This window comes from Manis pentadactyla, chromosome 11 (genome assembly GCF_030020395.1).
Source record: "Manis pentadactyla isolate mManPen7 chromosome 11, mManPen7.hap1, whole genome shotgun sequence".
Lineage (NCBI taxonomy): Eukaryota > Metazoa > Chordata > Mammalia > Pholidota > Manidae > Manis > Manis pentadactyla.
The window spans coordinates 50,261,562-50,289,253 of record NC_080029.1 but is presented as its reverse complement, the minus strand read 5'-3'; the positions used below and the strand labels follow the sequence as shown (position 1 = coordinate 50,289,253).

Sequence of the window (27,692 nt, the reverse complement as noted above, 5' to 3'; positions counted from 1 at the left end):
TGAATAAGACCATGGCTTGTATCGACATTAGTATCTTGGTTGTGATACTGTACGCTAGTTTTCCAAAAGGTCACTAATGGGAGAAACTGGACAAAGGGCACAGTAGGATCTCTATTATTTCTTATATCTACATGTAAATCTACAATTATTTCAATAAAAACTTCAACTTAAAAAAAAGTCTGTGATTTTGTTGAACAATTTTCTAGTAGTCTCTGCAGATAATGGAAAAAGAAATGCTTTTGTTTCATTCATCAGAAACATTTCCTAAATGTGAACTTTGTCCTATCAGGTTCAAAGACTTCATGCTACCCCCAAGTATTCACCATTCTTGACTAACTACACATCGAAGAGCCAGAAAGTTTCTAAAAAGTGTCCTATCCTGAGAAGGTTTATTTGTTCAATCTGTATTTCATACCTAAGATGCATTTATTTTAGAGATCAGGAAATAAAAACAAATAGCATTTATAAAAGTGCTCCCTTCAATCAGTTTTGCTGTGGGGCAAAATATCCCCTTTCATTCAGGTTCTTCAGCCAAATTCACTGAATTCAAACAGGGACACTCACCTATATGCAAATTTGAAGAATATATGGTAGCAAACTGCCATAGTTACACCTAGATATTCGTAATCCTAAGAGTAGCTGTGTTTTCCTGCCCTATCTTTTCCCTCTGTGTCCTCCTCCCCAAAACCACAATTTACTTTGACTAAAGAACAGACATTCTGTGCACTGTACCTGCTTCATGGCCTCCACACTTCATGTCTGATTTATCCATTATGCTTTCATATGTCTTGCCAATGGGTTTCAACCCAGGGCAAGTTTGCTACGGATTCAATGTGACCAAAGAAATTGACAGCAAAACGTTCTTTGGGGTGAAAGGGTTTATTACCCGGCTTCTTCTCCCAATGGTAGGTCGAGCACTAGCGTCTCTGCCTCTGCCCAGAGCACTAGGCCAAGCTCTCTATACAGCACAATAATAGCTTATTGCCTAAAGATGCGGAAGTGGTAGCCTAGCAACAGGCCAGTTACATCATCAAGTGGTTTAAGTTCAGTGAGGATCCTGGCCATAGAAACCCAAACTTCCCCACACCCCAACCCTACAGGATTCTCGCCTTATAATCTACACACTTTCAATCTTCCACAATGGTCCCTGTGTGGGAAAGCTGGAGCACTATAACCAGATTCCACAATAGCAACAGAGGATAACAATAACTTAGAGATAATAACAAAAATTAAGATACAACAAAATTTTGCTACAGGTAACAAAAATTACAATAATCCTCAGGCCAGAGGAAGTTCCCAATCCACAAAGATTTCAGGGGCGATAAGACACATGTTCTAATGACACCAACATAAGCAAATCTTGTCCATCAAGTAGGATGCATGCAAGAGAGCGGTCCTGTGATAGGACTGTACCAGGAAGGGGGTCCCTTCCAGGTCTAGTATACCGTACTTTTACTCCTTTCCCCATGGGGGTTACTGAAGGGTCTATATATAGTGCTACTGGAGGTGCATGCACTGGCCATAATGATAAATCAAAACTCCCCAGTAAAATGCTCCTACCTTCTGGCTGTTCAGGGTATATTACTGTGACCTTTGGGGGTCACTCTGCAGTTATTCCAGGAATACACAGGAGGCCAGCTTCCAGGCCTTGTCACTAAGGTACCAGGAGAGCCAGCCATCATTGGTCCATGTGTCAAAAGGTACAAGGCCATATCCACTCAATGGAGTCTCTGGGGTTCAGTGCAGTTGGTGCTGGCAGCAAGATGTTATTCTGGTGGCCGCGCCTCAGCTTCAGTGATTCTTCCTTCATTTGTACTTGCACTTGTATACGGGAGGCAGCCATGTGTGTTAACATATCTATGGGGCTCAGAGCTCCCTTTTGGGGTTTCTCATTCAAATGCCATAGCACAGTCCATAAGAGGACTGACCATCCCCACACACTATTGGTATCTGACTTTAGACCAGATTTTAACAAGCCATTGTGCCTCCCTATGATGCCTGCTGTGGTAGGATTCTATGGCACATGAAACTTCCATTTGATTTCGAGCTGTCACAGCCATTCTTGCATTGCATGTCCAGTAAAATGGGTGCCCTGATTACTCACAATTACCTGTGGTCGACCATAGGAGGCAAAGAGATGCTCCAGGCCTCTTTTGGTCACCTGCTGGTCTATACAACAGGTAGGAAAAGCAACCAGAAGTCCAGTAGCTGTGTCCACACAAGTCATTGCATACCGATATCCTTCTGACACAGGTAGAGGCTCAATATACTCTATCTTCCACCTGACAAGGGTATAGGCTCCTTAACTATTGTCCCATGTTGCTGTGGAACTCAGTGTAAGTCCCTTTTGGAGCACATGACAGACTTCTGCTGGGGTCTACTAATTTCTTTGAAGGTCAAAGGCAAGCCCCATTGACAGGCTACTCCCACATTATCTTTTGCCCCAAATGGAACAAATGTTGTAACCATTGGGCTACATCAGAGGCAGGCTTTCCTTCTAACCAACATATCTGGGCCAGTTTATCTGCTTCATCATTTCCTGAAGATGCCAGAGGCAAATGACCTCTCACATGGTATACTGTGATTATCTTAGTCTGATCATAGGCCCATATGTCTTGCCACAAAACTTGACCCCAAAGGTGTCGGTGACCAACCAGCCAGTTGGCATGGTACCAGGTTGGTAGCCACAGGGTCAAGCCCCTATATAGACAGCTGAGCTATCAGTGCAGACAACTACAGGGGAGGGCTCCTGGCTGATCACAAGCCACACGGCCTGCAACTCGGCCCATTGGCTGCTTTTCCCCTCACCATCTTCCATCCATATTGTCTCAGTCTTAGGATGGAAAGCTATGGCTCTCCATTTTGGGGGCTGCCAGCAGTCTAGCCATCCATGTATCATGCATCTTTGGGTACAGGAGCTCTTCCCTCCCGATAGGGACACTCTACTACTAATAGTTCAAAAGCAAGTTCTTCCTGCTTTTCACTAATATATGACACCAGCCCCAACAAGCGTTGGAGTTCTTTATTCAAGGGGCTACTAGAGAGGGCACTACACTACTGTAGGTGAGCACCCCACTTGCCTAGTGTGGGTGTTTGTGCCACACCACTCCTTGGCTTTGGGGTCCAGTCTTGTACCCACCCCAAGATGGGATAGGCGGTTATTATATTTATTGGGGCCATTCCAGTGATGGGTTCTGTAGCCAGCAAGGCATGATACACAGCAGCCAGTTGTTTTTCTATCAAAGTGTATCGTATCTCTGATCCCTTCCAGAGTTGTGACCAGAATCCAACGGGTTGGTAAGTTCATTCAAGCCGCTGCCAGAGACCCCAGCCATAACCATCTTCAGTGACATGAACATCCAGCTCCCAGGGCCTTGATGGGTCTATCACACTCAAGGCCTGCATGGCCTTGACTGCCTGTTTTGCTGTAGTAAAGGCAGATGCACATGTCTCATCCCAGTTCCACCTGATGCCCTTTCATACCAACCGGTATAAGGACCTCAGAATTTGTGCCAAGTGCGGGATAAACACTCTCCAGTAGCCTAGAAGACCCAGAAACTCCTGTAACAATGCTACGGTTGTAATGGTAAGAAAGGCTTGGACTTTATCTACAACTGCTTCTGGTATAACTTTAGTCTTACCCAACCAGATGAATTTGGCACCAAGAATTTGACAAACAAACCAGGTCCCTGATTGTTCACAGCCCATCTTTCTCCTGTAAATGTTGCAGCAGTCTAGGTGCTGCACCTTCTTGATCTGACAGAGAATCAGACGTGAGCATGACATCATCAATATAATGGTACAGCTGCACCATTCATGGTTTCTCCCATGTAGCCAAGTCCTGGGCTCCGAGTTCATGACAGATGGTGGGGCTGTGGAGGTATCCCTGTGGGAAAACAGTGAAAGTCCATTGCCATCCTTCCCACATGAAGGCAAACTGTTCCTGACTTTCCTGCTCAATGTCAATGGAAAAGAAGGCATTAGCAAGATCTACCACATAACAGTATGTTCCTAGTTCATCAAGCCTGCAATAGAGGGACAGAAGAATGCATAGGGGATATGACTTTATTCAGTTCTCTGTAATCCACAGTCATATGCCAAGAGCCATCTGACTTTTATTACAGGCCACACTGGGGAATTGAAAGGACTATGGGTGGGCTTTATAATACCCACCTTTTCCAGCTCCTGGAGAGTTTCTTCAATTTCTTTATGCCCTCCAGGCAGTTTGTATTGTTTGGTATTAGTCATCCAACGAGGCACAGGCAAAGTTATGGGCAGGTGCCTAGCACGTCCCCTCAGAACTGCCTTCACCACACATACTCTCAGTATGAACTCACCTGCAGTGGTCTGCAGCCATAGACCCTGCAGGATATCAATCCCCAAAATATACTCAGGGATAGGAGATATATACACAGCATACTCTTTTGGGGTAGATGCCCTATTCCCAAAGGGATTTGGGCTTATTTCAGTCTGATAGCCTTCCCCCATATCCATCTATAATAGTGGGGGTCCTGGGGAACCACTCAGGGTTACCATGAATCAGTGAACATTCAGCCCCTGTGACCACCAGAACCAGGACACGTTGTATGTTCACTGGGGACCAATGGATAGCTATTTCAACATGTGGCCTCTGGTTCCCCCAGTCCCTCAGGGAAGATACCTTGACCTTCCCCTCAGTCAAACTGTGTTCCCCAATTACCTTCCTGTGTGAGCTCAAGTGAGGTTGGCTTGTTCTCCAGCAGGAAGTCTTGCAAATACACAGGCCGGACTCATGGCTCTGTCTCTGACCTCTGCCTCTTTGGTCTTAATGGCTGGAACTGCTGCTCTGGTTTCAGCTGTTGCCATAGCTCTACTAAGATCCTATTTGACTTCCCATCTAATTTCCTCCCATCTGCTCCTGCCCATATTAAATCAACCCACATCTGGGTCCTTGTAACCTTCATGGGGCCCTTTAAATTATTCTTGTGAGTAACAGGTCCTATTTCTTTCCGGGTTCCCATTGCTTCAGCCTCTCCTAAGTCTGCTACTGTATGTGTCGCCTCACTTATGGAATTCCCTAAGTGAGGGGAAAGACACATCAATGCCATTTCAGGGCATCCACAGAAGTTTGCAGCTCCCATTCTCATGTGCCATTTCTTGGGTCTTCTCAGGAGCATGTCCTTCTCTTCTGTAGATATTTTTAATACTGTGAGAAGCAGCCAACTCACAGTCCCCACTGCCTCACGGGCACTCTGTCTCTCAAAAGACCTACTTACTATACCTAGGACTATGTACTGCCTCAGGTATCACCTCCACTTGCCTCCAGTCCTTCAGGGGGGATGCCCAGTCCTCTAGGAGGCAAGCCACCTCAGACCACATACCCATGGGGGGACAATCCACTGTTTCCCCATTCACAGGGGTAGCCAGCTGAAGCACCCTCCTATAAGAGCAGCCTGTCTTTTTTCTTGGTCAACAATGATCCCTGCCAACTTCACCAATTGTCTTGCCAATGGGTTTCAGCCCCAGGCAAGTTCACTATGGATTTAACATGACCAAAGAAAATGACAGCAAAATGTTCTTTGGGGTGAAAGGGTTTGTTACCTGGCTTGTTCTCCCAGCAGTAGGTCAAGCACTAGCATCTCTGCCTCCGTGCAGAGCACTGGACCAAGATCTATATATAGTGCAATCATAGCTTATTGTCTAAAGGTGTGGAAGCAGTAGCCCAGCAACAGGCCAGTTACATCATCAGGTGGTTTAAGTTCAGTGAGGATCCTGGTCATATGAGCCCCAACTTCCCCACATTCCATATAAAGAGCTCCACCCAGTGCTCTGGGCTGCACAGCTGCAGGAAAGCAGAGGCTGGAGAAGTGGCAACACCAAGGACAGAAACTGGGGTGGCTGCAGAGGTAGATAGGCACAGAGACAGAGACCAGCTGCATGCAGACTCCTCTAAGCAGACGGGATTCTAGTGATTGACCTGCCACCATGGGAATAAAGTTGGGTATAAATCCTTTTACCCCAAGAATGATCCACTATCATTTTTTTTGGTCTCACTGAATCCACAGTGAATTTGTCCAGGGCTGAAACCCATGAGCAAGTGTGGGGAAGTTGGGGTTCCTATGGCCAGGATCCTCACTGAACTTAAACCACCTGATGATGTAACTGGCCTGTTGCTGGGCTGCTGTTCCCACACCTTTAGGAAATAAGCTATTATTGTGCTATATAGAGAGCTCGGCCCAGTGCTCTGGGAGGAGGCAGAGACTCTAGTGCTCGACGACCTACCGCGAGAGAACAAGCCGGGTAATAAAACCTTTCACCCCAAAGAACATTTTGCTGTCAATTCCTTTGGTCACACTGAATCCACAGTGAACTCACCCAGGGCTGAAACCCATTGGCAAGACAGTTGGTGTAGTCGTCAGTCAGGGTTCGCTGTTGACCAAGGAAAAAGACAGGCTGCCCTTATGGGAGGGGTGCTTCAGTGGGCTGCCCCTGTGAATGGGGAAACAGTGGATCATCCCCCAATGGGTATGTGGTCTGAGGTGGCTTGCCTCCTAGAAGACTGGGTCCCACCCCAGGACTGGAGGCTGTAGGGGTGGCCCTTGGTATAGTAAGCAGATCCTTTGAGAAGCAGAGTGCCCGTGAGGCAGCAGGAGTGTGGGTTGGCTGCTTCTCAGTCTTAAAAAGGTCTACAGAGGAGACCCAAGAAATGGTGGTGTGAGAACACAAGCTGCAAACTTCAGCAGATTCCCTGAGGAGGGAAGTGGCTTTGATGCAAGAGGAGGCATGAAAATGCGAGCCGCAAACCTCTGTGGATTCCCTGAGGAAGGAGATGGCCTGGATGTGGGAGGAGGCAGCATGAGAGCGCTGACAGCAAGGTGCCATTGGAGACAACACGGCAGCGCTGCCAGGTGTTCTGAAGGAGGAAGAGGCCATCAAGGAAAAGGATGAACTCCTGAGGGAAGCACAGGTGGAGGTGGCATGAGAACATCAGCTGCGAAGCATTGAGATGAAGGTAAGAGAGCTTCTGAAGACAGAGGTAGCATTGCTGTGAGGCACAGTAGAAAAGGTAAAGATTGTAGCAGAGAAGGCACTCAGGGGAGGGGAGAGAAAGGTGCCATCAGCCCCAGAAATGGAGGAGCTGGGGAAGGATGAAGGGGTGGTGCAGGAGGCACTGGCACCTCCTGTATTGAAAGCATGCCCAGTGGTTATAAAGAAAAGGAAGACCCAGCAGCTGAAAGTTCCCCAAGGAGAGGAGCAGCCCCCTCCCCAGGTCATGGAGCACTCTATGGTCGCCCTATACTCAGGCTGAGCTGGTGGATTTGGGCTCCTGGTTTAGGCAGAAGCCCTCAGAGTCAATATCTGCTTGGCTCCTGCATCTGTGGGACTTAGAGGTGGATAGGATTGTTCTGTCAGGATCAGAGATGGGAAAACTGTCTTCCCTGACAGTGCAGCCTGCCTTCAGGCAGTGATTACAAAATGCACATCAGACCCCAGGGAGTCACTCCCTCTTCGACTGGCTTATGGCTGCACTTCATGCTGTGTGGCCCAATCCGGGTGATTGGCCATCCTCTCCTGTTAGATGGCAGACATGTGCTGAACTCCAACAGGTGTTAGGAGAACTAGGCATAAGAAATGCGATTAATAGTCCAGAGAATTATAACCCAGATGAAGAGATTTTCACTACTGGGATGAGAAATATTGTACTTCAAACATCTCCTACATTCCTCTTTGGGTCTCTAGTGGCCATTCTTTCCCTTCATTTAGGGCATCCCATAAGCGAGGTGACACATACAGTAGCAGACTTAGGAGAGGCTGAAGCAATGAGAATCCAGAAAGAAATAAGACCTGTTACTCACAAGAAGAATTTACAGGGCTCCATGAGGGTTATGAGGACCCAGAGGTGGATTGATTTAATACGGGCAGGAGCAGATGGAAGGAATTTAGATGCCAAGTCCAATAGGATCTTACTAGAGCTATGGCAACAGCTGAAACCAGAGCAGCAGTTCCAGCCAATAAGACCAAAGAGGCAGAGGTCAGAGACACAGCCACGAGTCCGGCCTGTGTGTTTGCAAGACTTCCTGCTGGAGAACAAGCCAACCTCACTTGAGCTCACACAGGAAGGTAATTGGGGAACACAGTTTGACTGAGGGGAAGGTCAAGGTATCTGCCTTGAGGGACCAGGTGGGTCCAGAGGCCACATGTTGAAATAGCTATCCATTGGTCCCCAGTGAACATATGTGTCCTGGCTCTGGTGGACACAGGGGCTGAATGTTCACTGATTCATGGTAACCCTGAGTGGTTCCCCAGGATCCCCACTATTATAGATGGATATGGGGGAAGGCTATCAGAGTAAAAAAAGCCCAAATCCCTTTGGGAATAGGACGTCTACCCCCAAAAGAGTATACTGTGTATATATCTCCTATTCCTGAGTATATTTTGGGGATTGATATCCTGCAGGGTCTATGGTTGCAGACCACTGCCGGTGAGTTCATACTGAGAGTATGTGTGGTGAAGGCAGTTCTGAGGGGACATGCTAGGCACCCGCTCATAGCTTTGCCTGTGCCTCAGCAGGTGACTAATACCAAACAATACAAACTGCCTGGAGGGCATAAAGAGATTGCAGGAACTCTCCAGGAGCTGGAAAAGGTGGGTATTATAAAGCCCACCCATAGTCCTTTCAATTCCCCAGTGTAGCCTGTAAAAAAGCCAGATGGCTCCTGGTGTATGACTGTGGATTACAGAGAACTGAATAAAGTCATACCCCCTATGCATGCTGCTGTCCCTCTATTGCAGGCTTGATGGATACTCTCAGCCATGAAAAAGGAACATACCATTATGTGGTAGATCTTCCTAATGCCTTCTTTTCCATTGACATTGAGCAGGAAAGTCAGGAACAGTTTGCCTTCATGTGGGAAGGATGGCAATGGACTTTCACCGTCCTTCCACAGGGATACCTCCACAGTCCCACCATCTGTCATGGACTTGTAGCCCAGGACTTGGCTACATGGGAGAAACTGCCAATGGTGCGGCTGTACCATTATATTGACGATGTCATGCTCACATCCGATTCTCTTTCAGATCAAGAAGGTGCAGCACCTAGACTGCTGCAACATTTACAGGAGAAAGGATGGGCTGTGAACAGCACCAAGGTTCAGGGACCTGGTTTGTCTGTCAAATTCTTGGGGGTTGTCTGGTCAGGTATGACTAAAGTTATACCAGAAGCAGTTATAGACAAAGTCCAGGTCTTTCCTACCCGCACAACTGTGGCATTGTTACAGGAGTTTCTGGGTCTTCTAGGCTACTAGAGAGTGTTTATACAGCACTTGGCACAAATTCTGAAGCCCTTTTACCAGTTGGTACAAAAGGGCTTTGAGTGGGACTGGGATTAGACATGTGCATTTGTCTTTACTACAGCAAAATGGGCAGTCAAGGCCATGCAGGCCTTGAGTGTGATAGACCCATCAAGGCCCTGGGAGCTGGATGTCCATGTCACTGAAGATGGTTATGGCTGGGCTCTCTGGCAGCGGCTTGAATGAATTCGCCAACCCGTTGGATATTCTGGTCACAACTCTGGAAGGGATCAGAGATACGATACACTTTGATAGAAAAACAACTGGCTGCCGTGTATCACGCCTTGCTGGCTACAGAACCCATCACTGGAATGGCCCCAATAAATATAATAACCACCTATCCCATCTTGGGGTGGGTACGAGACTGGACCCAAAAGCCGAGGAGTGGTGTGGCACAAACGCCCACACTTGCCAAGTGGGGTGCTTACCTACAGCAGCATAGTGCCCTCTCTAGTAGCCCCTTGAGTGAAGAACTCCAATGCTTATTGGGGCCAGTGACATATACTAGTGAAAAGCAGAAAGAACTTGTTTTTGAACCATTAGTAGTAGAGAGCCCCTATAGGAAAGGAAGAACCCCTGTACCCAAAGATGCATGGTACACAGATGGCTCCAACTGCTGGCAGCCCCCAAAATGGAGGGCCATAGCTTTCCATCCTAAGACTGAGACAATATGGATGGAAGATGGTGAGGGGAAAAGCAGCCAATGGGCCGAGTTGCAGGCCGTGTGGCTTGTGATCAGCCAGGAGCCCTCCCCTATATTTGTCTGCACTGACAGCTGGCTATCTATATAGGGGCTTGACCCTGTGGCTACCAACCTGGTACCATGCCAACTGGCTGGTTGGTCACCGACCTCTTTGAGGTCAAGAATTATGGCAAGACTTATGGGCCTGTGGTCAGACTAAAATAATTACAGTATACATTGTGACAGTTCATTTGCCACTGGCATCCCCAGGAAATGTTGAGGCTGATAAATTAACCCAGATACATTGATTAGAAGGAAAGCCTGCCACTGATGTAGCCCAATGGCTACATCAGCATTTGTTGCATGCAGGGCAAAAGACAATGTGGGCTGTAGCTTGTCGGTGGGGCTTGCCTATGACCTTCGAAGAAGTTAGTAGAGCCCGGCAGGAGTGTGTCATGTGCTCCAAAAGGAACTTACACCAAATTTCACAGCAACATGGAACAATAGCTAAGGGGCCTATACCCCTCGTCAGGTCACAGATAGAGTATATTGAGCCTCTACCTGTGTCAGAAGGATATCGGTATGCAATGACTTGTGTGGACACAGCTACTGGACTTCTGGTTGCTTTTCCTACCTGTTGTGCAGACCAGCAGATGACCAAAAGAGGCCTGGAGCATCTCTTTGTTGCCTATGGCTGACCACAGGTGATGGGGGGTGATCAGGGCACCCATTTTACTGGACATACACTGCAAGAATGGGTACGACAGCTGGGAATCAAGTGGCAGTTTCATGTGCTGTATAATCCTACCACAGCAGGCATGATAGAGAGGCACAATGGCTTGTTAAAATCCGGACTAAAGTCAGATACCAATAGTGTGGGGGATGGTCAGTCCTCTTACAGACCGTGCTATGGCGTTTGAATGAGAGACCTCGAAAGGGAGCTCTGAGCCCCGTAGACATGTTAACACATATGGCTGCCTCCCCTATACAACTGCAAGTACAAACAAAGGAAGAATCACTGAAGCCAAGGTGCAGCCACCAGAATAACATCTTGCTGCCAGCACCAACTGCACTGAATCCCGGAGACTCCATTGAGTGGACATGGCCTTGGACCTTTCAACACATGGATGAACGATGGCTGGCTCTCCTGGCACCTTGGTGACAAGGCCTAGAAGCTGGCCTCCTGTGTATTCCTGGAATAACTGCAGAGTGGCCCCCAAAGGTCACAGTAATATACCCTGAACGGCCAGAAGGTAGGAGCATTTTACTGGGGAGTTTTGATTCATCACTATGGCCAGTGCATGCACCTCCAGTAGCACTATATATAGACCCTTCAGTAACCCCCATGGGGAAAGGAGTAAAAGTATGGTATACTAGACCTGGAAGGGACCCCTTTCCTGGTACAGTCCTATCACAGGACCACTCTCTTGCATGCATCCTACCTGATGGACAAGATTTGCCTATGTTGGTGTCATTAAAACATGTGTCTTATTGCCCCTGAAATCTTTGTGGATTGCGAACTTCCTCTGGCCTGAGGATTATTATAATTTTTGTATCAAAATCTTGCTGTATCTTAATTTTTACTATCTCTAAGTTGTTGTTATCCTGTTTGCTATTGTGGAATCTGGTTACAGTGCTCCAGCTTTCTCGCACAGGGACCATGGCAGAAGATTGAAAGCATGTGGATTGTAAGGTGAGAATCCTGTAGGGGTGGGGGATGGGTAAATTGGGGTTCCTATGGCCAGGATCCTCACTGAACTTAAAGCACCTGATGATGTAACTGGCCTGTTGCTAGGCTACCATTCCACATCTTTAGGCAATAAGCTATTATTGCGCTATATAGAGAGCTCGGTCCAGTGCTCTGTGCGGAGGCAGAGACGCTAAGTGCTTGACCTACCGCCAGAGAAAAAGCCAGGTAATAAACCCTTTCACACCAAAGAACGTTTTGCTGTCAATTTCTTTGGTCACACTTAATCCATAGCAAACTCGCCTGGGGCTAAAACCCATTGGCAAGACAGCAAGACAAGTACATATTTACAGAAATAGTCCTCAGAAAATACTGTTGTAATGGCTATCTGCACCCTGACAGAAATAGCCTGCAACAGTAAGTTCCAATTAATACCAAAACCACAAGTGCTGACACTATATAGCTGGGACTCAGTTTTCCCTTCCCCATCAAAGTACTGACCTTGCTTAATACAGGAATCACCTGGTCTGCAGGAGCTCCCTGCAACCCAGCATCTGAATAAAACCTTTTTGTGTCACCTAAATCCTTTTCTTTGACACCCTGAAACATATTTATTCAATCGCACAGCTTAGGAACATTTGTATTAACAAAGAAATGGTCGTTGTATTAGAGCAGGTGCATGTGATTTAGCAACATTACAACTATGGGTCCCTGGGGTCCACAGGAGCAATAACTCAATTTAAGCCAGATCAGAGGTTTCAGAGTCTCTCCATTAACATTCACCTGCCCCTCAGTCAGTCATTTGCCCTCTACTTGCATTTGCCTGTAAAAGTATATGCCAATGATTTAAGAACAATTTGGGGAAGAATGTAAAACGGAGATAATTCCTTCCATTCAGTTACATATTTCAGCCCTTGCCTTTTGTCAGAGACAAAGTGCCAGTGTTCCACAGTGGCCCAGGCTAAGAGCAGCTGATTTTTTGTGTACCATTCCCAACATCTTCACTGGTTACTTTTCCCAAATGGAAACCACATACAGAAGGCAGCAATGACCATAATTAACCCAAAAGGAATATGCCTGAGTTGATAGAGCCCTCCTCAGAAGACAGTATATCTGTCCTCTGCATCATGACTCAAGAAGTATTAACTACACCATAAACATAACCTACAGCAAGGGATTAAGTGACTTTGCTGGGTCTGAGAAGAGATGGACAATCCCTTGGCTCTGAAAAAATATATATGGGGATTAAAAAGCAACACAACACAAGAGAGAGAATGTAGTTTATTACTAACTATATTTTTTTGTTAATATACTGATAACCCTCCATGCCAGTGGTTCCTATTTGGTAAAGGTAAATGAAGGGAAAATTCTGCATACGAAGAGCCATGTTGATTAACTCAAATTTAAATGCTACTTGAGTAGAGAAAAGTTACCTTCTAGGTCAGTCCTTAGTGACTCCAAGTTTGGATCTAACTACAACTTTAACCCTTGTTTTGAATGTCAAAACCTTGCCTTGCTTGGTGTTGGCAGCCTAATTTTAAAAAGCACCAGAAGAATAAAGCCAATAACCCTTGTTAAATTACACCATTTTCCCAAAACCTTGTCAATAGCTAACAGCATAGCCAGACCCCAGGGATCAAAATGGGGAAAAACACACACCCTGGGGCTTTCAACAAGATATAACAAGCCTCCAAGAAGACTTCAGAACCTTCCTCAAGGCCTTGCACAGACCAGCACTGAAGTACCAGTTACTCTACTGAGTTAGAGCAAGAATCCTGAGCCCCATCTGTGGCTCCCTCCTACCCCCCGTGACCTACAGTACCTTGGGGTTCCTGTGGTATCAGAACCCTGAGGAAGAGATACTTTACTCCATTGCTGACAGGTAGGAAGGAGTTCACAGATAGAATGACGTTACTGTGAGCCTGTAACTCCAGGCAGGGGCAAAATCCCGGGGCAAAATACCTTTGAAACCAAAATCAGTCAAAGGGAGAAATAAAGTAGGAGAAACCCATTTATTTCTTACAAGCAGTTGTCCCATGTCTCTCTGTCTCTCTCAACCCGGCTGCAGAAGAAGAGACCCCACCCAACCTCTCTGGTCCAGATAAGCCCTTGCTTGCCCTTGTAATTACCTATTGATATGAAGGGGGACTACTTCTCTCCACCCCTTGGAAACACCTGTTATATGGAGATGCACTAAAGCCAGGCAAGAGATTCTGGAAATATTGCAATTTTACTCACAGAGCCTCTTTGCAAATAAATACCTAGTGTTCTGCTGTCCCTGAATCCAGAGCAAAAGCTCCAAGTCCCAAAGTCAAGGGGATAATGCATTGCATTAGCAGGAGCCCAGCGAACACATACCACTCACCGTATCTCTGTGGGTGAAGGCAGTTAACCAAGTCTGTTCAGCCCTTTATTGCTGAGGCTGTGGGGAGAGATCTCAGATAACATGAAAACAGATCTCCCTGCCAACACACCAGTGGCCAGGGCAAGTGCTGGAGGCCTTCATTATAACAAAGCGAAGATCCATCAGCTGGGACAAAGGCCTACCCAAAAGACAGGCAGCCCTGTGTAGAGAGGTCCCTGGTGCCTGAATGTAGATGCATGTCTGCACATAGTACTTGTAGTGGACTAAACATTGACACCCAAAGACATCAGGTCCTAATCCCTGGAGCCTATAAGTGTCACCTTACACAGCAAAGACTTTGCAGAAGTGATTAAATTTAGAATCCTGAGATGAGATGATGATGCTGGATTAGCTAGCTGGGTGGGCCCTCAACTCAATCACAGGTACCCTTATAAGATACACACAGAGGAAGATTTGACACAGAAAGGAGAAGATAATGTGAGCACAGGCAGAGATGGGAGTGCTGGCAGCCACCAGCCACTGCAAGGGAACCTCTGAAGGGAGTGCGCCCCTGCCAGCATCCAGATTCCCACCATGTGATACTGATTTCAGACTTCTGGCCTCCAGAACTGAGAGAAAAGAAGTTTCTCATGTTTTAAGATGCCAAATTTATGGTAATTTGTTGGCATTATATAGTAAGTGTCCTAGTTATTTAACAGTTTTCTCACATGAAACTTAAATAAAGGTTATTTCAGTCTTGGAAAAGTACACTTGTTAATGAGTAACTACTACGTGTATTCAAAAGGGAAAGAACTGAGACCACCTCCATGGCAAACCCTCTGGCCTCCCCCACCCCATGTACCCAATGAAGTTTATATATGGGTCTGCTCAAACAACCCTGGCCCAGGGAACCCACCTATAACAGGATGCAAATGTCCAGCTGTCGCAGTCCTGCTGCAACAATCGAACAGGCTCACCAAGGGATGTGAGGAGACTAAAGAAAAAGCACAAGAGAGTAGCGGAGGGCTGACACTCCTGCGCGTCGCCAGCAATGCTTTGTTTGAGTCCAGAGTATTTATACAGCAAAGAAGCACACTATTCCAGGAAATAGCATTATCCAATAGACAATCAAGCACAGTATTGACGTCAGCGATAGCCGGGCAAAGGTAGGCACAGCAGGGCTCCTTCAGTTGCTCATGGAATGCGTAAACAGGATGTTTTGTTCTCCATTCCCACCACATCAGCAAGTGGGGGAAGTGAGGGAAGGGCATAGCCCACTCCCCACATCTCCCCCTTTTTTATTTTATATGAGGGTGACAGTGCCTGTCTTAGGTGTTCCTGGACGACTCATCTGGACTTACCCGTCATTGGTACCTACATTCCATCATGGGGGCCCTGTCTTAGGTTGCCAGAGGTCTCCAAGACACTTACCCATCGTTGACTATCCTGTCCCCTTTAGTCTTTTATCACATCTTTGTTGATGTAATTGGGTCATATGGAGATCTGAGCCAATACTTTTTAAGGAATGTATAAGCAACTTGAATGCACAGGGGATCAGTATTATAGTCAATACTATCAGGAGGCCAGCAGTTAACAGAGATAAAATTATATGTGGAAGGTTTCCTAATTTACCAAAAGGTGAGAGGGATTGAGAGAGGGAGTCGAAGAAATCCTGAGCAGTTTTAACGGGGTCAAACCGCAATTCTGCATTTTGCATGTCAAGTGTCTCTTTATGAAGGTTCAGGAACTTTTTGGTAAAATTATCAGTAAGCCATATGCCCTGCAGGTGATTCTTCACCGTTTCCCAACTATACCTAGATTGATTATACTCTTTAGATGTGACACAAATTTCATTATAAGCTGCATGACACTTCAATTGGTGCCTTAATTTCAGGCCTTGAACTTCTTCGCCCAAATACATGACCATGTCATACAGAGCATTAAGCTTGTGACTTATTTTCTCATCAATATTCTCTTGATCACTAAGAGCCTGGGTTGCATTTTGGGTCAAACCATTGACATAGGTCGCAGTTTGTACATTCTGTTAAGGCTACAGCTGCTATAGAAGATACAATAAAGGAAATTAAAGACAACAACCCTACAACAATGAGGCCTATGGCTCTTTTGGGACAGTCTAGAGCTTTCTTTAATTCCATTAATACTTGCAGGCCCTTATCATCATACCAAGGTCCCGTGTGGTTTACAGGAATTTAAAGGAAAGGGGGTTGCTTGAGTAAAAGAACCATGGTATTGTTGGGCACAGAAGAGATGCAGCTAGTGAGATTGCCATTTTCACAGGCAATGCGAAACATATTTCCCTGATTAGTCATATTATTTCTCTGGTAAGTCATATTAATAGAAATAGACCCCACCAACAACGCATGGGGGGGGCAACACAAGCCGCCACATGTGTGTCATTGTTCACATCACCGCTTGTACCATTATCCCAATCTAATCCTCCCATAGCCACCCCTATTTTCTACCAAGAGGTTTGAGGGTACCCATCTAGAGTATACCAAAGTCCCATAGAGAGTCCTCTGTATTGTGGGGCCGACGTCCTTGAATTTGGTCCTAAAGACCAGTCCACAATGTAAAGTTCTTCAGTGATGTTCATTTGTTGTGGCCATTCACCATCTGCGCCCGCCAAGTGAAGGGGAGCCTTTGCACTTTATCCATGGTAATGGCAATGTGTCATTTTTAATTGAAGATGATGATGTAACTAAGCACAATGCATAAAGGGTGGTCAGAAGGCAAGGTGCCATTACTCCTATTACTAGGTGCTCCGCTGGCTGCCCAGAGCATAACAGTGAGTTGGTGACCCAGAGTGGTCCAGCCCCACACATTGGAAGACCGAAGTGTTAAACAGCCGGGCTTGCAGTTTTTTAAGCAAGCAATGTCGCTGCAATCATTTTTAAAGAAGCACATCGGAGTCCCTCGTCCCAGGCCTGTGTAATTGTACAACCGGTGTTGTAGCTGTGCGTGGACAACAGGTCCTCCCAGAATGTCAGAATCATTGGAGTAGATCTGTACCTCGGGAGACTCCCAACTGACTGGATGGAGCAGAGGAGGGTCAGGAACATACGCCCAATATATGCGCTGAACTTCTTGCTCTTCAGCTGGAGTCCTCCAAAGCTAGAGCAAGATCAGGAGTAATATGGTCTGCATGACGCACCAGCCTTTCTGGCAGCCACCTCGGGTCCTCAGCATCCTGTGAAAAGACACAAACATGTTCTCATCCCCATAGAAGGACAGGCAGGATCTGGACCTTGCCACACCCCGGTCAGAGGATCTTTCCATCGCACCTATGCGAGAGGCAGACAACCGCCAGAACACCAAAAGCGCTCTGCGGAACTGCGTCCTGCAAGGTCTAGAGTTAAAAAATTTAAAATATAGAGTGCATGGGATAAATAATTCAAAGGTGTAACGGGGTATAACTCCCCCTTCTTAATTTTATTGAGCTGGGCTTTCAAAGTGCCATGGGCTCTTTCAACAATGCCTTGGCCCTGGGGATTATAGAGGATGCCAGTCTTGTGGGCAATACCCCATTGCGCACAAAATGTGCAAAAGCGGCTACTGGTATAGCCAGATCCATTATCCGTTTTAATTAATTTGGGAGTGTCCATAACAGCGAAACAAGAGAGGAAATGGCGAATGACTTGTGAAGTGGATTCTCCAGAGAGAGCGGTAGCATGCAAGAAGCCTGAATAGGTGTCAGTGGTAACATGGACATATTTTAATTTTCCAAATTCAGGGATGTGCGTGACATCCATCTGCCACAGATGATTTGTCAGAAGGCTACGAGGGTTGACACCAAGTTGTGGGGGATTAAAATGCGCAGGACAGGTTGAGCATTGTTTTGTCGGGGCCTGGGGCTGGCCCCTCTTCCAGTTTCCCTGAATAGGTCTACCTTCTTTGTCCCATCGGGAACGACATTCTCTAGCAAAGTGTCTACCTTTTTGACATTTAGCACAGAGGGGGAAGGGTGCCTTCTTCTGTATGGCCAGTAGATGGCGCTCCAGGATTACGTGAAGGACACTGCTTCATATAGTGACCAGACTGTCCACACCCGTAACACACTCCGGGAGAACGTCTAGATTTTTTATTTCTAACATTTTGATATAATACCTCTTTCACTGTCTTTCCTTGTAGCCCCGCAGCAATGGCTAAGCCTTGAATATAGGAGGGCCCTATGTCAGAACATAGGCGAATATAATCTGATAAATTCGCTTTTCTCCTGAATGGTCTTAGCACAGCCTGACAAGCACTATTGGCATTTTCATATGCTAACTGGGTAACTAATGCAGTGCTAGCCTCTGACTCTCCAAAAGTACGGCCAGCTGTTCTTACCAAGCGAGCGGCAAATTCTTGGAAAGGCTCATCTGGTCCCTGTCTGATTTTTGATACTTCCTCAGACCGGAGGGAACTCTCTGGTAAAGCTTTCCAAGACCGTTTTGCTGCTGAGCTAGTCTGCTCATATACTCCTACGGCAAAAGCTAGCTGCTGAGCAGTCTCAGCGTACAATCCTTCTCCGTAGAGCATTTCAAAAGTTATGGGGATATTCTGATTTGCATTTATTTTAGCTGTTTTTAAACAATTCTCATAGAATTCTGATTTCCAAAGCAAATAATCACCTCCTGACAAGCAAGCGTGTGCTAGAGACTTCCAATCCCCTGCTGGCATTGCATCGGCGCCCATGGCTTCTAATATGGCCAATGTAAAAAGGGGCAGTAGGGCCATATTTACTACAGGCTTCTTTCAACTCTTTTAACTGTTTAAAGGGGAAAGGAATGTGTTCCCTGACAACTCTTCCTTGTTCATCTTGACGTTCGATAACTGGATACACAAGAAATCCCGCTGTATCCTCTCCTCTCTCAACAGCTGTACGGAGAACCTTTTCTAAAGGATACTCCTTATTAAAATTCTCTTTACTTATTTTCTTACAGTCAGAGGATGGTACTACATAGTTAACAGGGGAGTTTCCTTCTACTGAATGTTCAGCGTGAGGGAGAACAGGAGGGTCAAAACCAGCAAGTTCTAGTGGCGAGGGACCAGAGGATTGAGATTTCTGAAGCTGCGCAGAGGCTTCTACAGATTTTGCCAAACTAGAACTGATTGTAATTCCTGTGATTGATCTTTCATAGCTTTACTCATATATATAATAGCACCTTGGAGTTCCTTAAGTTGGGTCCCTAAAGGAGGCTTTCTTGGTTCTTCATTTATAGATTGAGTAACTGCAAGGAGAGAAGGATAAACCCTCTTCGGTCTCCTTTCAGGTGTCACTGATTGATCAGTCTGTACCTCTTGATCAGCAAAATGTACTGTCTGCACACAACTGTCATTAAGTTTTATCAAAGGTTCTTCAGGTTCCTCTCCTTTGAGTAAAATTGAGTCCTCTTTATGTTCTAATTTTTCAGGCTTTTCTTCGGACTCGTCCAAAGAAACTTCACTCAAGGATCTGGCCAAAGAGCCAGTGGGAGATAAAGGAGGGACAGAAGGTCCCTTACTATCTACAATTCTGTTTGTTGGAGGCACATCATCTAAAGGGTGCCCTATATGTTCTTGAAGAGCAGAAACCCCTTCTGCTTTTAAGTGTTCTACTTTAAAACTTTCATGTCTAAGATCAAGGGAGTCTCTAATCAATGTCCAAATGCTAAAAATATGAACTGGAACTTTCTTTGGTCCATGGGCAGCATAATGGGATTGTAACCTCTTTCCTACAACATCCCATAACTCAACATCTACCGTCCCTTCTTCAGGAAACCATGGACACACTTTAACCACAAAATCTAAAAACCTGTCAAGTTGGGCTTTTCCTACTTTAATTCCTCTATTAGCCAAAAGTCTTTTTAACCCCGAGACATACAACTGCCTACTACTTGCATGTCCCATTCTGGGCTCCCCGAAGAATACTTACCACTCTGAAATTGTACTCACCTACAGCCTGTCCTGTAGATAACTCTCTGCCGCAGCCCGTTCTGCCGGCAACTACGCTTTCGAAAGACTTCTCAGTACCTAAGATGTGGTTGTCTCCCCCTCCGTCCCTCAGGTCCCTGTTCGGGCGCCACTTGTCGCAGTCCTGCTGCAACAATCGAACAGGCTCACCAAGAGATGTGAGGAGACTGAAGAAAAAGCACAAGAGAGTAGCGGAGGGCTGACGCTCCTGCGCGTCGCCAGCAAAGCTTTGTTTGAGTCCAGAGTATTTATACAGCAAAGAAGCACACTATTCCAGGAAATAGCATTATCCAATAGACAATCAAGCACAGTATTGACGTCAGCGGTAGCCGGGCGAAGGTAGGCTCAGCAGGGTTCCATCAGTTGCTCATGGAATGCGTAAACAGGATGTTCTTTGTTCTCCATTCCTGCCACATCAGCAAGTGAGGGAAGTGGGGGAAGGGCATAGCCCGCTCCCCACATCCAGCCTGTTTTTAACATGAAACCTCACTTTGTCTTCCTCTTTGCTGCATTTAGAAGAAGCCATTTAGCCCATTCTGAGAGGAAAACTTCTCCAAGAATGGATTGCATGCACCTCTCTTCGCTTCTATGGTTTACAGCATTTCTAAAGGCTGAAACACTTACAGGAAAAGTGGATGTGCCCTTCTGTGGTCCCAACACCTAGGCCTACCGAGAAGAAAAGTCCAGAGCCCCCGATAATCCAGTAGCCCTACTCTGAAAAAAATTGAGTGGCGAGAGGGTAACCATTTTCCTAGAGTGGAAAGAAGTCAGTAGATAAGGAAAGAGGTTATTACCCCCTAGGAAATGGGAAACAAACAAGAAGTTACTCTTAACCACTTTGCTTAAGAGTAATCCCCAGAGATAGGAAGACCTCACTGTGAGAATGGGCAGTGAACATCGCAGTGGCGACCATAATGGACTTAGCCTTGTGGACTTGGCCCTGCTCCAGCCCAAGTGAGAGAGGGGGCAGTGAAGAAGTACTTTTTGAAGCTAGCACTCTTAATGGGGAGGAGGGAGTCAGGAAAGGCCAAGAACATAGCAGCACCACTAGAAGGCAAGGTCTTAATTAGGACCAGGCAATGGTCCTGCTGGGCAGCAAAATGGAACATGACAGCTAGAAGGGGAACCCTCAAAGAAGAGGTAAAGTTTTTACAACAAATGGCATCAAATTCACTATTTTGCTTCCCTGCTCCAAAATTCTAATAATGGAGAATATGTGTAAGAAACTCCTTCCTGTTTATTTCACAGTGGATTTGGAAAATCTTTTGGTATAGGTTGAATGTTATCCCGCCAAAAGATATATGTTAAAGTCCTCACCCCCAAACACTTCAGCATATGACCTTTTCTGGAAATAGAGTCATTACAGAGATAAGCAAGTCAAAATAAAATCATCACTGCTGGGCTCTAATCCAATATGACTGGCGTCCTCACAAAAGGGGCTTGGACACAGAGACTGACATGCACAGAGACTGTGAAGACCCACAAGGGGGATTTTATGTGAGGACGGAGGAGTTGGAGTGACACATCAACAAGCCAATGAACAAAGATTGCCCTGAGCCACTAGAAACTAGGAAGAGGAAAGGAAGGATTCCCCCACAGGTTTCAGAGGGAGCATAACCCCACAGACACCTTGATTGCAGACTTCTAGCCTCCAGAACTGGGAGGCGATAAATGTCTGTTGTTTCAAGCCACCCAGTCTGTTGCTACAGCAGCCCTAGGAAACTAATACACCCTGCTTTTCCAAATACCCTGTGTATCTTTTTTCACACATATCCACTTTAATTTCCACACCATCCTCCAGCAATTCCCATCCCACTCAGACACACTCACACCCCCATCTCAATGACCTAGGAAGGTAATGGCTCCAGCGAGTGAATCCCTGTAACATACACTCTCAAGAACTTTGCAATTGTTTTTTTTTTAATGAAAGCAAACTCAACCTGTCAACTACGTGAAAAAGATGTTTCTCCCACATGCTTTTACTTTGATGAAATATTTATTTTAAACATTCCATTATTGCTGTTTGACAGCCCCCCTTCCACCTGGCACTAGGAGGAAATATATAGGAAATATAGTAAGCTCTATATGCTCTAAAGACAAAATCCTGGCAACGACGTGTGATATGACAGTCTTCCTCCTGAGCTCCTCAGAAACAGGTGCCCTCATATTAGAAGATTTAAATTCAGTTTCTCATAAAACAGCCAGTGCCAAAGACAAACAACAACAACAGAAGATCTACTAAGTAAGCACAAATTTTTGTCATGATCCTCAAGATATTTTTGGTTTTTTGCTTAATGGCTCAGGAACATTACATTAAAGACTAATAAATATAAAATAAGCAATAAATTAGAATATTTTGCTAGAAAACAAAACGTTAGTCTTTGAAAAAGAACACACAATTTTGAGGGTCAGAGATAAGAATTCTTTAGATAACTTATTCACTTGTGCTGAATTATGTTTGTTTGGTAACTAAGGTATAACAGGACTGTGCAGCTGTGTGCAATAAGAACCTGACTACAGCATCTTCACTAATCAGGGTTTATTTTTCTCATGGAAGCAGAAATCCAGAGGCAGGCAGATAGGCCATGGCTGGAGCAACTGCTACAGGAAATTACCAAGGATCCAGGCTTCTTCTCACTTCCTGCTCCTCCATCTTTAGCATGTGGCTATTGTCCTCATGGTCACAAGGTAACTACTTAACCTCCAGTCGTTGAGCCTTTTGTTAAGAAAAGAATTGCCTTCGTAATTAATATCTCACTGGCCAGAACTCTGTCACTTTACCTATAAGCAAGCCTGGGAAATCTAGTTATACACCATTCCATTATTGCCCTTCCCCAAAAATCAACATTGGTAGTAAAGAACATAGAGGAGAATGATACTAGGGAGGGGGAGTTTTAGCTGTATCTGCCATCAAGTACAATGAAGAAAAAACAAAAATGCTCTCTCTCTCTCTTAATTCAACATTTTTCCTAGTCTTAAAATAGAGTTAAAGTAGTATATACCTTCATTTCATTGTATAATATAAGGTAAACCACCCAACCTACAGGATAAATGGGCTTAAATTGCTTTAAAAAAAAATAAAGAGTTCCAACCTGGAAATAAATAAGAACTTCTTGATGAATTTTCTTTGACAAACACTAAATCATCATTGACAATTCCATCCCAGGTGGGAAAGGAATCACTCCCATGGTGGCAAGTCAAGCACCAGAATGCCATCCACCTCAGAGGGAGTCTGCACGCAGCAAGCGGGTCTCTGCCTCCAGGCCTCTCCGTCCCCACATTCGTCTCAGTCTCTGTCCTCAGTGCTGCCACCACGCCAGCCTCTGCTCTCCTGCAGCTGTGCAGCCCAGAGCACTGGGTGGAGCTCTTTAAATAGAGTCAATAATAAGGTACTGTCCACACGTGTGTAGTGAGCTAGCCCACCAGGGTCAGGTGAGAATCCTGGCCACAAGAATTTTCATTTTTCTGCAACAGTAATGATAGTTTCTGCCTTCTATTCACACACACCATCACTCCTGTCACCCTGCCCCCATCACCAAAGAATGAAAGGATATATAATTATTTGTTTGTCCTTAACAGCAGTCCGTATTTGTTACCCCTGGAAGAGAAACAGAATGCATGGTTTAAAACCAAATTGGAAAAGAATGCAAAAACCTGGTAGAACCTGTACTCATCTCCCACCTCATTCCATCTCTAGCCCTCAACCGAGAGGTGAGTGCTGGGGTCCAGGAGCAGTCCCATCTACATGTATTCTCAGCTGCCTACTCCATTTCCATTCTTAATAGGGTTAATCCAAGTCACCTAATTTATTTCTTCTTACTCTTTGTCTATTCCACATTCTTCTGATTTTTCTCCTTATTTTCTCCCATAGAGTTCTTGCATGTAGAAGTGTTCAAGAAAAGAAAGCAGCCTTTGAGGAAAGGAGAGTGGAGAGAAGAGTATAGAGATGCATGGGATTGAAGTTAGCCTCTTCCTATTTTCCTGTTATTTTCCCATTGCAGCAGACCTTGCCTTGGGGTAAGTAACTCCTTACACCTACAAACGTGAGGCTCATAGCATGCAGTGGGGGAAAAGAAGAGGACATCTAGAATCAGCCTGCCAAGCCACCTTCCTGGCAAGTGTGTACCTTTTTGCTCCAGACTGGCTCACTCATTCAGTCTTCCCCACACGTTCATTGCTTCAGTAGTGGAACTAAGGCCAGCCACTTTTAGAGCTGACATTGAATGGGTGCATATCTTTCCGGAGAGAGAGTGTTGAGTGTGACCCTGGAAAACTGGGGGCCCTGCTTGATTCAAACACAATAAAATAGTGCTCACTAAGACAATAACAAAGTAATTGGCACACCCAGAAAGGAAGGGAGCATTGGAAGTCCCTCTCTAACTTGGGACTCACACATCAGAGTCTTAGTGTCATGGATGAGAGAGCCAAAAAGGGCCTCGAGGTCATCAGCTAGTGCTCCAGCACCCACCCCAAACCCCACTTTATAGGTGAAGACTCAAGCCTTCCCACCAAAGCCTCCAGATTTCCAGAGTACTCATTTCCCCTAAACCAGATAAGCTTGTAGTTGTGCCCATCAATCACGGGGTCAATGATCCTTCAGAGACGGCAGTGAAGTTTCCAAATCCAGTCCCTTGGAACCTTTGGTACAGTGTATAAAACCTTGAGGCACTACATCACTTTGTTTATTGCTTTTACACAGCTCATACTGGCATCTGCTCAGCCCAGGATTATTTAAGACCTAATGTTCATGGTGCCAGAGTGTACAGTGAAATAAACAGGGTTTCAGCTAATTAAATGTTGGCACAAAGCTGAGATGTTTGAAAAAAATCTGAAGATCTATCTATAACCAGCCTGTCCCAGAGCCAAGAGCTACTGCTGTTATATAATAATAAAAGAGATGCTGTGTAAATTTTTAATATTTTATTGAACATAAATAATTAGAATATCTAACCATTTTCTAAGGCAGAAATATCTAGCAGCTAATTTGCAGAAAGTACTGCAGATGTTCGCAAACTGCAAAAATGCCAATTTGCTTTTAAGTTCCTTTTAAGCAATTTTTTACTCTAAAGAAGTAAACATTTATAACTGTGAATAAATCGTTTGTGTTTTGGGCAAATGTTTAGGAATATTCAATAAAGCACCATATAAATATTCAGTTATGGAGATAATTTGATTTAAATAGATGGTTCTTTCAATAAATAAACATTGTTCAACATGAATAAACATTTTAAACAACCAGCAAGCATCAAAATCCAGCTGATGTTGCATGCAAATCTTTGAAAAACATTTTATTTAGCAGCTCTTCTAATATACAGCACAATTTATCAATGATTCTTTCATTCTCTTTATTATCAGCAACATTTGCATTAAAGCAGCACCTTTTCTTTAAAAAAATTCATCTTTTTATAGCACCACCATTCTAGCGCAATCTTTTCTTCTTTGCAGAGCCAGCATGTCACCCACAGCTGTGTGTCATTTGGCACTGTGGTGCCCAAGGTTATGAGAACGAGCCTGCCTGGATTCAAACTATCTCACTATTTAGAACTCTGTGACCTTGAGCAACTTAATCTTGCTTAACTCAATATCATCATCTTTGAAATGGAAATCATAATACCCTTTTCCTAGGTATGAGGATTAAATAAGATTATATGAGTAAAGTGGCTAACAAACACTCTGAACTTATCTGCTATAACTTTATATGACTTTATAGAAATTGAATATTCTATCTGAATCATTTAAAACAGACTGTGCATCAATTGTTTTAGCCTGTAACTACTTTCATACACTGTTGATGGTAATGCAGATTGGTGAAACATTCTCAGAGAGCAATTTGGTAATAGCTATCAAAATTTGAAATGCATATTTCCTTTGATCCAGCAACTCTGGTCCTGGGAATTTACTTAGCACTAGCTAGTTAGCAAATATGTTACTAGATCTATGTCCCAGGATATTCACTGCTGCATTAAGAACAAAATAAGGGAACAACCAAAATGTCCATCAATAAATAACTAAATAAATCACCATGACCTCCATTTATGGGGTTGGTCATGGAAATTTTACCTTTGCATGTTTGATATCCTTCCTTCTCTTTGTTCCCCCTTCTAAAGTTTCCTTCCATACAGAGAGGGTCCCCATTAGTGATACACTGCTGACCTTTCTCTGCCCTTTATGCATTCAACCCAGGAGAGGTAGAGTAACTCACGCCATTGGTAAATTTGGGGAAAATAAGTGGACATGCTCTGTTCAGCAACTACCTTTGCCATCCTCCTTGCTGCTCCTACTCCCATCGGCCCTGCATAACTGGGGGCACAGCTGCCCAATTCTGGATGTCAGTATTAGGAAGTCCATGGTTTTCTGCCCAATATCTTTTAACTTATATTTAGCAACAGTAGAAGTAAATAATCTTTGGTCAATGACTTTAAATGTCTATCTTTTCTTTGTACTTCAATTCGATCAGAATTTGGACAAGGAAAAGTGATGCTTTTGAAGGGCCTCCTGAAGGCCACCACACGCCTCCCAAATGTAAATGACATGAAGATAGGAATTATATCTGTTTTACTCACCACTGTATCCCTAGAACAGAATCTGGGCCCAAATTATAAGTCAATGAGTGAGTGAATCATATAAATTGTGTTATTTAAAAGTGTTTAAAAATTTGTGACATGTCAGTGTGTGATGACGTAAAGGTGGTTTTTCCCATAGGAACTAAAAGACAAGGGAGCCTTTTTAGTATATACCTACTGGCACTGTTTAGATTTTTCTAATCATATTTATGTATTACTTATTCATTTGTTATATGTATTAGTTATAAATCATTCCAAAACAGTGATTTATAATAAAAATCATCATCACTTACTTTGCTCACTAATCTGGGGGCTGAGTGTACCCAGTTTAGCAGTTCTTGCTCATAAAAACTGCAGATTGTGGGTGGGGCTGGGACCATCTTGAAGGCTTATTTACATACAAGTCTGGTTCCTGGACTAGGAATGCCACAGTTCAGGTTCCTCAGAGAAGTCTCTCTCCTTCTCTTTCTTTTTCTCTCTTTGTCTTTCTCTTTCTCTTTCTCTCTCTCTCTCTATATATATATACATGTGTGTGTGTTATACATATGTATATGTGTGTTTATATCCATGCATATATACACACACACACATATATATGTAGATAGAGAATCTATCCATGTGGTCTTTCCACATGGTGGCCTCAAGAAAGCTGGACTGCTCACATAGCAGCTGAAGGCTCTCACTGTCCAAAGAAAAACTGGCAGGATTTAATGGCCTTTTGTAATCTAGTCTCAGATGTCACACAGTGTCCCTTCTGCTGTGTTCTAGTCATGGAAGCAGTCACAGTGTCCTGCCCAAATTCAAGCACAGGGGTGCAGACTCTCTCTCTTAATGGGAGAAATGTCAAAAGATCTGTGGGAGATATTTCTAAACCACTACAAGTGAAAAAACAAAAATATTAAAGAACACAATTGCAGGGCTGTCCTGGGTGCTCATCTGAGATAGGCAGTCATGAATTAAAGAGTTCTATGTTTTTGTCCATTAACTTTTGGCTGCTTGGGAACAGACCCAAGAGTGAGGACAGCTGGGTTTAACGTGGATTTTTCCTAACCCTGTAATTTCTATAAGAATGTAAGTACATTCTATGAGTAAGTGAGTATGAGAGCAGGGATCTGTCCTGTCCGATTTACTGCTG

General features: G+C 44.8%; 1 long non-coding RNA gene across 1 annotated transcript; it reads right to left on the bottom strand.

The window, feature by feature from the left end:
• Window positions 1-15,058: 15,058 nt before the first annotated feature.
• Window positions 15,059-20,231, bottom strand: LOC130679516 (uncharacterized). The gene is made up of 2 exons (XR_008992500.1): window positions 19,977-20,231; window positions 15,059-17,250 (listed from the first exon to the last, which is right to left on the bottom strand). It is a non-coding gene; the product is annotated as an uncharacterized LOC130679516 (long non-coding RNA).
• Window positions 20,232-27,692: the final 7,461 nt, after the last annotated feature.